Here is a 15,188-nt window from a genome sequence, read left to right as displayed (position 1 = left end):
CCTCTTTAAATTTCCCCAGCTGAAACTTTCTAGAGCAGAGTCCCAACTCAGTTTCTTGCAGCCGCTCTAAAAAATTTTCCATTGAATATAATGGTTTAACATAACACAAATTAATTATCTTATAGTGCATGAGGTCAGAAGTCAGTCTACAGCTATACCACCCTAAAGGCACCCAATCTCAGCTGATCTCGGAAGTTAAGCAGGGTCAGGCCCGGTTAGTGCTTGGATGGGAGGACGTCAGACACGGGTCTCGATGGGCTAGAATCGAGGTGTCAGCCCAGTTGTGTTCCTTTCTGGAGGTTTGACTGGAGAACCAATTTTCTCACCTTTTCCAGAGTCTGGAGGCTGCCTGTATTCCTTAGTTCATGATACCTTTCATCTCCAAAACCAGCAGTGAAGGATAGAGTCTTCCTCACTTCACAGCACTCTGACACTGACTTTTCCGCATCTCTCTTCCATATTTAATGACCCTTGTGACAATTTTAGGCCCACTTGGGCAATTCAGGATAATTTCTTTGTTTTAAAGTCAACTGACTAACAACCTTCATTCTAACTGCTACCTTAAATCCTCTTTGACACAACATATTCACAGCTTCTGGAGCTCAGGATGCAAACAGCTTTGGGAGGCCATTATTCTGCATACTATATCTCTCCTCAACTTCTCCTCCCCCCACAATACCTCTAGCAGAGTCCCAACCTTTTCACAACATCCCCCATACCTCCAGCCTCAGCACCACCATACTCCCTGTCCTCCAATGACAACAACTTTCTGGTCTTTTGTAATCAGTGTATACCTATCTATGCCCAAATATTACAACCCAAACTCCAGGGCTCAGCCCAGAAGTCAGCTCCTCTCTGAAGCCTTCTTTGATTCCCAGTGCGAATGAATCACACACCAACCCAGCTTTCTGTGTACCCCAATTGCAGCACTGAGTGTGTCCCCTGTAATCATCTGTCTTCATGTCCTGTCCTCAGTTCAAAGTGCTGAGTCTTTCACAGATAACTCTGTCTCATTTTCCTGTGGGTTCCCAGATCATAGCACAGGGCCTGGCAAACAGCAGCCCTCAGAGAGGATTTCTGAAATTTGGAGGAGGCAGAAGGAAGCTGCCTTCAGTCTCCCTCAACAAACCAGATGTCAAAGAGTAACTGGGGTTACATGTACAGCTGACAGGGCCAAAGAACTAGTTCAGATGTTCATAACAAAAAACACCTCAACAATCCACTGCTTTGTTTGATGCACAATTTACTATCATGTGGAAGAATCTCTGTACAAGTGACACTCATTATTTTTTACTGCTAACCTATTCTAAACAGACAAAATTCACCTCAAGATAAAGGATTTCTCTAAAATTACATACAAAGATGTACTCAAAACTCTAGACAAGAGAGTAGATATTGCTCCAGTACAACAGGAATGCTTGGCAATTGCCCAACAGCCCCACCACATTCTCAGAGGGCTCCAGCCCCTCTCCAGGAAGACTGGGAAGCATGATGCCAATGAGGCTGAAGGATGTTACAGTCAACTCTGTTTGTTGTTGTTTAGTCACTAAGTCATGTCTGACTCTTTTGTTACCCAGTGGACTGTAGCCCACCAGGCTCCTCTGTCCATGGGATTTTCCAGGCAAGAATACTGGAGTGGGTTGCCATTTCCTTCTCCAGGGGATCTTCTAGACCCAGGGACTAAGCCTGCATCTCCTGCATTGCAGGAGGATTCTTTATCATTGAACCACCAGGGAAATCCCAGCTCTGTTTAGGGAAAAGCAAAGCACCTCTATGTACAAATATACATGTATATTTTAGTGAAGAGTACATTTTTAAACAGGGTGTTAGTTAAGCAAACAGGGTCTCACTTAATTTCAATGGCTTTTTAGTTGATGTCCATACTGTAGGAGGAAAATTCTCACCTGGGGTGAAGGGGACTAACCAAAACATAGGTTGAATCAGCACAATTATCAACATTTTAGAAAAAGAGATGTTAATATGCCTTAAGTTTTTAAAAGGCATACTTCCATTCAGGTCCAATAGGATTCCTTTGTTCAACTCTTCTTTAGCAGTGTGAATCCTGAAATTCATTTTAAAACTCCGAAACCACACTCACACTGGAAAGGAAATTTGAGACCAAAAAGAAAAAAAGAAAAGAAAACCCAGAAATAAACGGGCTAGTATTCAGCACCATGGACAGTGGGGCTGGGCGCTTTTAAGAGTCTCTGTAGCCAGACGTGACAACTAACACGAGAGCCCTCCCGAAATCTACAGTATTCATTCTAATGTTTAACTTGGGATTGATTACAATACACAAGCAGGTATTTTTCTTTGTTACGGCCTAAAGGACAGCCTTTTTTTACCAAAGGGGATGCACAACTTTCATCTACCAAAATCTGCTTTGTGACCACGTTCACAATAAAGCCCTGAGATTTCTGTGAACATAGGAATAACCTTGCCATTGACTCATGACTACAGGTCCAGGAAGTGAAACTGCTGGAATAGAAACAGTGTCCAACCTTGAATGGCTAGACTGTTTCAAGGACCTTGCAAGACTTCTGCAAATATAAACACTGCATGCTCTTTTAAACATGGAACAAAATAAATCCATATGGTAAAATTTTCTCATAAATACCTTTAAAATATAATCATAAAACTGTGTATTTTCTCCAACTCTGAGTATTAATAAAGATATCTGGAAAAGTGATGTTGTAAAGTCCAACATTGCCACCAATTACCACCACCTGTGGCAATATCAGTCACAAAGCCCTGATTTCTACGCAGGATATCTAATCTTTTCAGCTCAAAAACAAAACAAAAACTCCTTTTACCAGCAAACCTTTTTTCAAAACCTTATAATATTGAGTATTAGCTAAGAAAACTCATGCTATGCTTAGTCACTCAGTCGTGTCCGACTCTTTGAGACCCCATGGACTGTAGCCCACCAGGCTCCTCTGTCCATGGGTATTCTCCAGGCAAGAATACTAGGGTGGGTTGCCATGCATAAAGTTATATAAATCCTAACACACTTGTAATGAACTTGCACTGTGTAAATAACAGCATCTACAAACAAGAGAACATTAGTGCTCAAAAGTGACTAATGTCAATCAATGACTGCACTTGTATTTGAAGACCCGTTGATCTGGGTGGATCTCCAGGTCTGAACACACCACTCACAACTACTCCAGTTCCTCTGATGTAAAGATCAATGAGATTGTTTCAGATTCTCCCAGCAACCCCTCCAGAGTGTCACTGTTCTGCAAACAGTCTCTGGGCCAAAATGCACATCTCTGAGACATTTTATGATGATATGAGTTGTTCCTGTGTGCGAGAGGACTGGAAGTCAGTTTTCTTCAATAGGAAAGTACCTTTGCACACTTCCTTTGGTTCCCAATTGTAAACACAAGTTAAAGAACAGAAACGGGGCAACAGCTCACCCCTGATAGCAAATTAAATTCTGGAAGGATGAGGGCAACCTGTGCCAGAGGAATGGTGTGAACTGCATGGTCTGTTTATTACCCGGTCTAGTCTGTAAACGTCTCTCATCAAGGCCCTGCTGCCTTAGGATTCCTTTTGGCCAATTACACATCAGAAATCCTCATCATCCCAGAGTGCCCTTAGCCCACATGCAGAGCCAAAGAGACCCGGAAGTCCGTGTTGCCTCAAAAGAAGGTGGGGAAAGATAATCAACCTCAGGCAACAAGGTTTAAGACCCGGCTTTTCTTAACTTTCAAATTTGTTATGCAAGTGCTTCGGAGTACTAAGCAAAAAAAGCAGAAGCAGAGAAACACACACACACACTCTCAGTAAACAATACTTCCAGAGTGAAACATTTATGGGAACAATAAGAACACTTTTGGACCCACCCGCAAATAAAAGAAGAACATACAGCAACCAGAAGAGGGGGGCCGCACCGCCGTTGGTGCCCTGCTCCAGGCTCTGACACGGGTCACGGAGGGAGGCAGATGCGAGTCGAGGCGGCAGATGCTGGGCGTGTGAGCGAAGGGGACACAAAGGGCACCCGCGGATCCCCTCTCTCGGTCCCGGCGCCGCCCCGAGCTCCCCGCGCCCCTTCCCTCCCCTGGGCCCGCCGCCCCAAGCCCAGCGCCAACCGTGCGCTTTCCCTCACATCTTTCCTCGGTCAGACGCGAGGAAACTTACACCGTTTTGAAATCTGAGCCTCCTGAAGTCCAGAGCAGACCTGCGGCGGACACCGGCTGACAGGCCAGCCTGAACCCCGCGATCCTTGTTTACAACTTCTGATCGCGGAAGGCGGCCCAGGCGGGGTCCGCGCTTCGCCGAAGCCGCGCTGTCACTTCACTCAGAAACCCTCCCGACGCCCAGTTTCCGTCCGGATCCGCTATCCCGTGAGCTCGCAGCGCGGCCCGGGCGCCAACTTGAGGAGGGGGCGCCGCCGGGTCCTCTGGGACCGCCCCGCCCCGCCCCGCCTCCGGCCCCGCCCCGCCCGGCCCGCGACCCCGCGGCAGCCCAACTTGGTCCGGGCCCCACGGAGGTCCGCCGAGCTCTCCACGGAGCTCGGTTGGTGGAAACCTGCGCCCCCTGCCCGGCCTGAACCCCGAACCCGGTCACGGGTTCCCGACCCCTGGTTCGACCTCGATCTCGGCTCATTCTCGACCCCAGTTAGGGGTCTGGGGCCCCGACTGGAACCACGATCCCCCGCGCCGATCCGGGCCAGGACTCCGACCCCCGACCCCTGATTCTTGTTCCCGATCCCTGGTTACGATCCCGGCTCGATCCTGGCCGGGACCCCTACCCTCGACCCCCGACCCCGGCCCCGGACTTCAGCCGATTCCCCACCCCCGATCCCCCGCCCTGCCCGCTATCACTCACCTGTCCCGCGGCAGAGGGCTTGCCCGCGGGCCGGCCCACGGGAGGGCGGCCGGGGCGGGGCTGGGGGTGAGGACTGAAGATCCCGGTGGTGCCTGAGCCTGAGGCGACCAAGCCTGAAGCGACTGAGGCGACTGAGGCGGCAGTAGCTGCTCCTGGCGCTTCTGGCGAGGCACTGCGCGCGGCGTGGGCCCGCCCCCTCTGAGTCGCTGACCAATCCTGCTCCGCGCGCCGCCGCTGGCCCCGCCCCGTCGAGGAGCAGGTCCTCGCGAAAGCGGGCCCCGCGGGCCAATCGAACAGCGGAACGGAGACGAGTACAGCCAATCGGAGCTCAGGAAGCTCCGCAGAAAGAAACCAATTAGCGTGGCCGGGGCAGGGCGGGGCCATGGGAGGATCACCGTGGGGGCGGGGCCAGATCCGGGCGGAGCCCAATGCAGGGAGGGAGACGTCAATGCCAAGGGGCGGGGCCTAGAGCTGGAAGGTCCACCCACCGGGGCGGTGACGAGGGAGAGACAAGGGGGCGAGTCCACAGATTGGGTTGGGTGGGGAGGGCCCCAGAACCGGGAGAGGAGGAGGGGAGTTGTGCAAGGTAGGTTGAGACCATCAATGGGGAGGAGGCGGACTACTGGGTGGGGGCGTGGCCTGGGGCGGGTCCCGGGACCGTAGAAGTAGGAGCAGGGGGAGGAGTGTACAGGTTGGGGCGGAGGGGAAGGGCGGGTCCCTGCAGGGACAGGGGCGGGGCCTGGACGGTCTGAGATGCCTGCCCCCTGCACCCGCCAGGGCGCGCCTGCCCTCGCTCCGCCCAGGGCGCAGGGTCCTGCGTTGGTGGCGAAAGCGGGACTGCGCCCCGCCATCCCCCCGCCTGACACGAGTCAGACCCCCACTGTCCCGGTGCCCCGCCTGGTGTCCCTTGTCCCGCTCTGCCGAATCCCGAGTCTGGCCGCACATGTCCACCTACCCGCCTAGCAGACCCAGGACGCGGTGCGCTTGCACATGTATGTTCTCAGGGGCCTGGTCAGCACACCTGTCCGCAGGTGACAGGAGGGGGCTGTGGATGTCTCAGGTGTTTTTGTCCCGTTACCCTTTTTTCTGTCCCTCCTGAACTGCGTTCTGCTTTACTTTGTTTCTATTGCGGTCATTCGAGGCACTGAACCCCAGTGTCCCATCCCTGCTTTACGGCTATTCTTAGCAGAGGATTATTTCTTGCAGCCCACCTACTAAAGACTCGAGCCAGGTCACAGGTACTGCTGCCTGTGATGCCGCCCTTGATGGGGCAGGGGAGCCAGCAGGGTTCTGGGACGTTGCCCTCCCCCAGAACCCCTGTCCAGAGCTGGACCCCCTCCCCGGATCCATGAGGGGATGCCCCTCAGCCCAGCCCAGCCTCCTTAGGCCTTGTAGAAGTGGAGGGGTCAACCAGAAGTCCAGATACCTCCAGGACGGAAGGACTTCTGACCCCAGATCCCAGCAGCTCAGGCCACCACGCCTGGGCTTGGGTATTAGCCTGGGAACACAGCCTCATCCTCTGCGCAGTCCTGTTCATGGCCCCATCAGTACCGTTTGCTCCTGAATGGGAGCAGGAGGCATTTCCCAGGCCTCTCCTCTGTGAACTCCTTCGTGGATCGCAGGAAGCTGACACTCTCAAAGTCACCATTATGACCACTTCTTTCTGAGGAAGCATTAAAAGTGATCCTAGCGCCCAGAACCTCACCACAGTACACAAAGGACCCCACTGACACCCAGAGGAGACAAAGCTGGGCAACACTCAGGAAGTTGGCACTGTCCACCCCAGACACGGGGCGGCAGTCAGTGAAAGCACAGGGTGGGGGGTGGGGCAGGAAGAGCTGTGTGCTCATTCGTCTTCACATGTCACTTGTGTGATACACAGACAAGCTTTAAGAAAGAAAGAGCCTAGGCTGGAGGGCTGTGGGTGGGCCCACAGAAGGGCAGCAGTGCTGGGGGAGGCTGGAGTCCCAGCAGCATGTGGGGTGTGAGTCCTCCCTAAGAAGAGGCTCTCTGTCTCAGCCACGCAGGGGGCACCTGTCACACTTCTCCCAGCAGGAAGACGTGGTTAACTGTGTGCCCTAGAAGGACCGCCGTGGGGGGAAGGAGGAAGGTACAGCAGGAGAAGAAGGTGGTGGAGGCCCTGGCTGGGTGGTCCCGAGGAGACGAGGCTGGAAGTGAACAAATGGGGCAAGGGCACGCCTCAGCCCCAGAAGAGGGAGTCCAGAGACCAGGGCTGTAAGAATGTGCTATGTCCTGAATGGGGCTTAACCTCACCTTGACTTTGCAGGCAGGGGTCGGGGCAGAGGCACCCTAGGACCTTACTCCAGAGGCCAGAACAGGGCGGGGGTGCAGGCAGAGCACCCTCAGCCCACCCCCTCCCTCCAGATTACAGGCTGCCAGCCGCCCACTTCCCCGTCCTCTCCAGGAGCCCTCGGCCTCTCAGCTGCCTTCATCGCCTCCTGAGACACAGTTAGTCATTAGGAAAGTAATGATAGTGTTTTCAGGACAGCATGTTGGACCCTAACAACTCTCAATTATTTCCAGTTCCTGCCAGCCCCAGGAGGAAGAAAGCCGCTCTTCTTGTGCCTCCGCCCTTGACACACAAGACAATCCATGTTGCTGGCATATTATCATAGGTTAGCAGATCTCTGAAAGCCAGGCTGCGCAGGGGAGCAATCCCCACCCCCGTGCCACAGCAGCTGGGGGCCTGGAGTGGATCTAGGCTCCTCCCCTCTAAGCAGGTTGCCCTGCCTCGAACTCTGCCCTGAGTTCCAGCCGCTTCCCCTCCACAGGCCCTGAGGACGCGCGTATGTGCACCCTTTAGATCACTGTTACCACCACCATCCTTCCCATGAGAAGCACCTCCAGGGGCCCATGTTTATAAATAACTCCCCGGTGTCTTGTTGGGGGCACAGGGAGCTGGGAGAGAAGGGACCGCGTAATTATCATCTGCTTGGAATGATGTCAGATGAAGCCCAGTACTCAGCCTTCCTGACTCTCACACACACCCCAGCGGCTGGAGAGTGGGGAAGGGTGGGAGGGGGTGAACACATTATCTTGGCTGGAGCCTGGGGCGTGGGCTCCAGATCAGTCAGCTAAAAGGGTGGGAACACAGCTAAGAGCAGAAAGCAGTCCTGGAGTAATCTGTGCCAACATCCTCCCAGATGTGAGGCCCCAAGCCCCGGTGCCCTCATGCACAGCCCCCAGCAGCCCTGCCACGCGGAGAGGTCTGGAGCATTTGACCTGAGTCTGCTGCGGGCCTAGGGCATCACTGGCCTTCCGCAGTGAGAACTCACGTGGTGCTCACGACCACCCGGTGCTCAGCCTGAACCAAGTGACACAGTTTGCCCATTGCGGACTGAGGTGCTGCTGCTAAAATCCCCGTCACAGAGCCAGAGGCAGAAGGGCCTTCCGAGGCCCACAGCCCAGTTCCTGCTGCCCTGGCTGGCTCACAGGTGACTCTGATTGCCAACTGATGGAGTGAAAGTCAGAAAGCTAGTAAACCAGTCTGTGCCCAAGCTGCCCTGGTTAGGGGAGTACATCGGCTGCACACGGTGCATCTCACGTGACCCAGAGTCCAGGGCACGAACCTGCCCTACCTCACCCCACTGCTATAGCATCTGGCTGTGATTGGATGAGGGGCGATTGAGGGAGCCCTGTCCCCTGGCCCACAACCAGGGGCGGAGGCCACACCTGCCCAGAGCAGAGCCAAGCCAACCAGGGTCCAAGGTGCCCCAGCTGGGTTGAAGTGACAGTGGACACGTGCACCACAGGCAGGAGAGAGGGGCATGGGGGGCATCTGAGGGAGACACGCAAGAAGGGGGAGAAGGGCTTGTCAGCAGGTGCTGAGGCCGCCAGGACTCCGCCTTGCTGTCTTCACGCCTCCCTGTACCTGAACCACAGGCTGCCCCGTGTCTGTGTGCCCGAGAGACCCTGTCCCCTCAGATTTCTACGACACCCAGCAGAGAGTCCTGTGGATCTGAGGGACCAGAGGCCACAAACTGTCCTTGGGGTAGACGTGGAATGTACCTTTGCTGCTGGGAAGCTGGATTCAGATCACGTGTGGAAGCAGGGACTCTGAACCCCGAAGGACGCACACCCTGGGGGTGAACAGGGCTCTTCTTTGCACCTGTGAGAAAAATTCCAGCCCATCGGCTCAGGTGTCAGCCTGGAATGAGCACATCTGTGCCCCACAGTCTGTTGTGACAGAGGCAGGGGCTCGCCCTGCCCTCCATCACCCCCTGTGCACTGGGCTCAGCCGCCTCCGCGCTCTTGGCCCCACACACAAGAGCCCGTGAGTCACGACTGCCCTTGACTGCACCTCCCAGCTCTGAACAGTCAGGCTCCGGGGCCAACAAGCCACTTCCAGCAGGGAGAGACAAAGAGACAGAGAAACAGAGAGACAGACCGAGACAGAGAGAGAACAGAGAGACTGAGACACACACACAAAGAGAGATACTGAGAGAGAGGACAGAGACAGAGAGACATGGAGACGGAGAGACGCAGAGAGAGAGAGAGACAGAGGTAGAGAGAGACAGGCAGGGACGGAGGAACAGAGAGACAGAAAGGGTGACAGAGACAGAGGCAGAGACCGACATAGAGACAGACACATACAGAGACACAGAGAGGATGGGAGAGGGGGACTGGCCCTGCCCTCAAGCCCCAGACCCTCTGCTGCCTCCCCTCCCCCACTGCAAGCAGAGCAGCCCCGCTTTTGTCTTTCTCCTGAGCAAGATTTCTGATATTTTGCGTAAACAAGAAAGTCTGTGTTGCCTTCTTTTTGCTCAGAAAAGAAACACGCGTCTGGACACACCTCCCCGAGCAGCAGTGACGTCATGGCTCATCCGGACTTTATTTCAGGAAGACTTTCAGCTCTGGGAAAGTGTCAGCCAAAGCCCCGGCCCTTCTCCCTGAGGGCGCCTGGGCTCCGGAGCGACAACTCTGCCTTTGTCTCTGTCTCCGCAGCCCTCCCTCCATGCAGGGCTTCAGGAGGAAGTCGCTGGTCCCCGGGGTTGGGTGGAGTGGGCTCTCGAGCTCCGCACTACAGACACCTAAGGCTCTAAAAAAACTCTTAGTCGGCTGCTTTTTTGCTGAAGGTCACGTGAGCCTTTTCTGTTGATATAAATAATCATCTCTCCGTTGTGTCCGACTCTTTGCGACCCCATGGACTGTAGCCCACCAGACTCCTCCGTCCATGGGATTCTCCAGGCAAGAACACTGGAGTGGGTAGCCACACCCTCCTCTAGGGGATCTTCCCAACCCAGGGATGGAACCCAGGTCTCCTGCATTGCAGGCGAATTCTTTACCGTCTGAGCCACCAGAGAATCCCCAAATAACATCAGTGGAGACAAATTTGAATACATAGAACTGCTTATTGAATGTTCTGTCATAGAAAGAGGAGGAGGGGATAGGCTCAACTACGGCCCCCAAGCCTCTCTTTATTTGGAACCCCCAATTTTCTTAGGCTCCAGTTAGTCTTCATTCCTCTGCTGCACTGCCCTCCACTTTACTGGACTGTACTTCTGTCAAAGACCTCTGGTAAGAACGGTAAGGTGAAAGTTCAGAAATGTAAATGTTGAAAAATTGCCATTAAACATTAAATTTGGGGGAGAAGCCCTCGTTGTGAAGGGATCACAAACTGATCTGGCTCCCAGAGGGGTCTGTGAACCCCCTCCCCCAATTACCAGCCAAGTGGGCAGGGAGGTAAGGGGGCATCTGCAAACCCAAGAACAAACACAAGGTGACCAAGAAACGTCACAAGTTCTCAAAGGTGCCCTGCCCACTGCCCTGAAGGTGAAAAGCCAGGGCCCACACAAGGCGGTGCAGAGCAGCAAATGGGTTCCCTTGGCAGGTGGAGTGCAAAGGCAGGTCCCTTCCCCTCCAACTGGACATCCGGACAAGCCCGAGGTCAGTCCCTCCCCATCCCCATGTGCCATGCTCAGTGGTCCGACTGAGGGATGGGCCGCTCTATCCCCACCCCTCTTGCTCCTGCTGAGGATGACCTTGATCCCGGTCAGCCGGGCAAGTCTCCTTCCCCACCTCTGCGGCAGGCCCAGCTCAGGTCCTGAGGGTGGAGGCAGAAGGGCCTCTGCTTTCACGTTCCCAGTCCCAGCCACATGCTGCTCCAGCACATGTGGGAACACTGGCGCATGACTCTGGAACTCTCTGGTGACACGGTGTGCCCACCAGGCAGCAGCAGCCAGCCTAGTGAGGATGGGGGGAAGGCTGGCTATGGCTCAGCTGAGGCTCCAGCTCTGGCCTGCACCCTGCAGGATTCAATCACCATCCTCAGGGCACAGGGCCTGTGCTGAAACGGGGGTCAATGAGTGGCACCAAGCCCCCAGTACCTCAAACCCAAGAAGGCAATCGGCTGGCTGCTTGACACCAGCAGGCAGCGCCATCTGGGCTCCACCCACCAGGGAGAGGGAGGGCACCTCCTTGATTTGTCGGAACAAGCCTGATGAAGCTGAGTGCTGAAGAATTGATGCTTTCAAGCTGTGGTGCTGGAGAAGATACTTGAGAGTCCCTTGGACTGCAAGGAGATCAAACCAGTCAATCGTAAAGGAAATCAACCCTGAATATTCATTGAAAGGACTGATGCTAAAGCTGAAGCTCTAATAAATACTTTGGCCACCTGATGCGAAGAGCTGACTCATTGAAAAAACCCTGATGCTGGGAAAGATTAAGGGCAGTAGGAGAAGGGGGTGATAGAGGATGAGATGGTTGAATGGCTTCACTGATTCAATGAACATGAGTTTGAGCAAACTCCAGGAGGGAGGTAGTGAAGGACAGGGAAGCCTGGTGTGCTGCAGTCGATGGGGTCGCAAAGAGTCAGACACGACTGAGCACTGAACTCAACAAATCATGATGAATGCAAGACTCGGCTCCACTCGCCTCTCCCAGTGCAGTGGGGTTTATGGAGGGAGCCCACCCTGGCTTCTCTGTGGCCCCACAGCCTTGAGCCCTTCCCACCCCACCTCTTCCCACCTACAGCATGTCCCAGCCTTGGGGTGGACAACCCAGCCCGCTGAGCCAAGTTTTGTCCACCACATCTGAAAACAGCCCCTGCTTGGCCTGCCGCAGCCCAGGGGACACACTGGTAACTGAGTCTGCCCCAGGGACACCGGGAAGGAAGTCTGGCAGCAAGTCTCAGGGTGTGGGACCCCAGGGTGTGGTCCATAAGGCAGGGACACAGGATCTGCATGGACGCCTCCCCAGGCCCCTGTTGGTACTACAGGGAGAGGCAGACCAGGCCAGAGGGGTCTAAGGGGCCGTGTTCCAGGGCACCTGTGCCCGGTGATGTGGCTTCCCAGACGCTGCTGGTTCACTTTTATAAGTACTTGAGCAGGTACACGTGCATTCACACCTGTGTGCACATGTACACCTGTGGGCACACACATGCACCTGCATGCACACACCTGCACACACAGGCACACCTGTGCACACACATGCACAGGCAGCCCGCAGACAACACTGGCACCGCAAGCCCAGGTGGGGCTGGACGGTGCTGCTGGCCTGGCAGCTCCCACAGCCTCGCGGGCCACCTTGGGATGCAGAACCGACTGCAGGATCTGTGTCCTCATCAGGACTGGGAGCTGGGAGCTGTTGGGCGATTTCAACAAAAGAGTAGAAGAGCTCTCATAATCTTCAGGGGAAAGGAAGGTTTTTAAGAGTTTAAAATAACTGTGCTTTAAAAAAAAAAAAAAAACAGGTTCTGTGCTCCGAAAACCAATGTTTGAACTGTTTTTGACTTCATGTGAATTTGTAGCTAAAACTTGTTAAATCTGTCACTTTTAATGTTCTCATATTTGCTCAGTTTTAAAATACAGAAACATTTTTTTCTAATTTGTTAAAAAATTTTCTAAGTAAAAACTTTCAGTGAGTTTTGAATCCATTTGTTGAAAATACACCAATGCAGCTCTTAGTTTGTAAGAACTGCGACTAGTCCCACTGTGCTGTGCTTAGCCGCTTAGTTGTGTCTGACTCTGTGACCCTATGGACTGTAGCCCCCTAGGCTCCTCTGTCCATGGGATTCTCCAGGCAAGAATACTGGAGTGGGTTGCCATGCCCTCCTCCAGGGGATCTTCCCAACCTAGGGACTCATGTCTCCTGCACTGGCAGGCAAGTTCTTTACCACTGAGCCTCCTGGGAAACAGTTAGTCCCAGGGAAGATGGAAATTCACCAGCTGAATCTCACCGAAGCATTTGCATAACTTATGGATGGACAGAAACAAACTGTTGCAATTTTGTATGTGCAGCCTATGACGCTCTGGTTCATTTGAATTTACTTATTTCAGGAGCTGTTCTCTTCAGCTCTGGCAGCCGAGCATCCAGAGAAGCCCGCTTCTGTGAAGAGCCTGGATGAGGTGTTAGAAGGGACAAGCATCTTTGTTCACACTAGCCTCCTGAAATAGCATCATAATTATTCATCTTAAATTAGTAATAATGTTAAATCGAGTGCAAAATGTTTTTAATAATAAATTCTAATAATAAATTGTTTTAATAAAAATCTCTGAAAGATTTTTAATCTCATTTTATCTCTTTTCTCATTTTAGTATATATGTTTTCTTGTGTATTTAATATTTTAGCACAGTTGGTCATGTACATATTTTTTTAACTAGATCACGTACATTGGGGAGAATTTGTTCAGATGCTTTTTACTGATTGGTAGATGATTCAAAAAAAGTTTTAAGACCACTCACCAGATTAAAAAGTTGTATAACAAAATTTTTACATAGTTTTAAAAAATACACAAAGTGCCAAGAGGAAAACTGGAAACGGCAGAAGAAATGCCAGGAGTTATACATGGACAACGTTTGCTGTTTCTCATTCGGAGCACAGGGAGCCATCCCTCCCTGTCATGTGGGGACAGTGACAGCCGTCTCTTGGGGGCCCGTGGGGATGGAGTTACTGGATGTCACTGGTGCCTCACGTAGTCGATGCTACTGAAGGCGCCTGTTCTTCTGAGGTTGAATGGCAGGAACTTGCCAGTGCGTCGCGGTGACTGATCACGCTCTCTTGGAGCGGTGAGGAAAGCACACAGTCCACAGTTCTTCCCCCAGGTCCTTCCTGGACATGCAGCTTGCCCATGAGGGAGGGACACGTGTCCACTCCCCTGGCCCAGACGGGGTGGACCAGGTGGTGTGTGACATGTGAGGCCAGGCAGGAGCAGGCAGTACGGCTCTTCCCTAGCTCTCTCGGGCCACCTGCCCTGGAGCCCTGCAGCAGAGGGCAAGGCTGGCCTGAAGCTGCCGATTGGAGCGGCCACGCAGAGAGACGTGGGGACACAGTGGGAGCTCTGTGGAGCCCAGGGCCAGACCCAGCCATGAGCCAGCCTTCAGAGGTCTTCCAGCCGTCGTCCAGTGCCAGTGATGGGGAGCTGCCTGGAGGAGACCCATCCATCCTGAGCCTAGCAGACAGGGACCCGCGACGGCTGTTGCTTTAAACCCCTATATGTTAGGGTAACTGTTTCCCATGTGGCAGACTGGCATGATATGTGAAGCTGGTGACCTTGTTCTCTCAAGAAAAGAGCTATGGGGTGTGCCCCCCAACCCTGCCCCCACCTGCCGAAGATCTCACCGAGGGTGGGCAGCTTATCACTGTATTTTACTAAAAACAAGAGAAGCAGCCACACACCACCAACCATGCCTGTGCCTTTAAAGTTCTGTAAAAGTAGAATTTTAATCAACCCAAAGCTGGGACAGGCCCTCCTAAGCCTTGGGATTAACAGCTCAGCAGTGCAGCAGTCCGGAGTTGGGGGGCAGGGAAGATTGTCCCCCAGAGGATCCAGTCCCCAGAGCCAGGAAGCAGGCATCTCAGCAGGAGCTGGGCCCCACAGCACCGTGTCCTGTCACTCCCTGCATTTCTCACGACAACACTTACTTTGGGACAAAACTCCGTATTAAAGTGTTCGAGGGGGAAATCTGCAGATCATCTTGACAGGGATGAAGTGACTGATCCTTTCTGGGAGTTGATGTCACGGCAACGGTGGGGGGGGGCCTCCAGATTAAACCCTGGGTTCTGGAAACGGCACACTGTGCTCCCCGCCTGTCACTTGAAACTGAGGTATTTGGCTTAAGCTTATTTTCCTCCTAAGCTGCCCGGCACAGACTCTGCCCAGAGCGGCTTTGCCAAGCAAAGATGTTTATTTCCTGAGTTGCGGAAATCCAGACCCCTCTGAGCGACCTGCTTACGTGAGAAGTTAAGTAATGAAATGCCGGCCCAGCAGATAGGGCCGCCGAGGGTCTGATGCACCCTGAACCCCACCACCAGCCAACCCCTGCGTCTTCTTGCAGTCCTCTTACCTCCCAGGGTGATCTCAGTGCTCTGCTGGGAGTGTGGGACCACCTGGATAG

General features: G+C 53.5%; 1 protein-coding gene across 17 annotated transcripts in view; it reads right to left on the bottom strand.

Annotated features, from left to right (window-relative positions):
• PCBP3 (poly(rC) binding protein 3) overlaps positions 1-5,038 on the bottom strand; it is a 238,106-nt gene extending 233,068 nt beyond the window's left edge. For 15 of the 17 annotated variants that reach the window (XM_069567253.1, XM_069567307.1, XM_069567286.1 and 12 more), the window contains exon 1: positions 4,834-5,033. The gene's annotated coding sequence lies outside the window, so the exon portion shown is untranslated. Of the gene's footprint in view, positions 1-4,833 lie in introns of all 17 variants that reach the window. The other 2 variants (XM_069567246.1, XM_069567222.1) reach the window with 2 other exon arrangements.
• Between the last annotated feature and the right edge of the window lie 10,150 nt (positions 5,039-15,188).

Source organism: Ovis canadensis, chromosome 1 (assembly GCF_042477335.2).
Source record: "Ovis canadensis isolate MfBH-ARS-UI-01 breed Bighorn chromosome 1, ARS-UI_OviCan_v2, whole genome shotgun sequence".
In the NCBI taxonomy this organism is placed as follows: Eukaryota; Metazoa; Chordata; class Mammalia; order Artiodactyla; family Bovidae; genus Ovis; species Ovis canadensis.
Note: the sequence above shows the minus strand (reverse complement) of the source record. Positions and strands in the feature narration are given on the sequence as shown.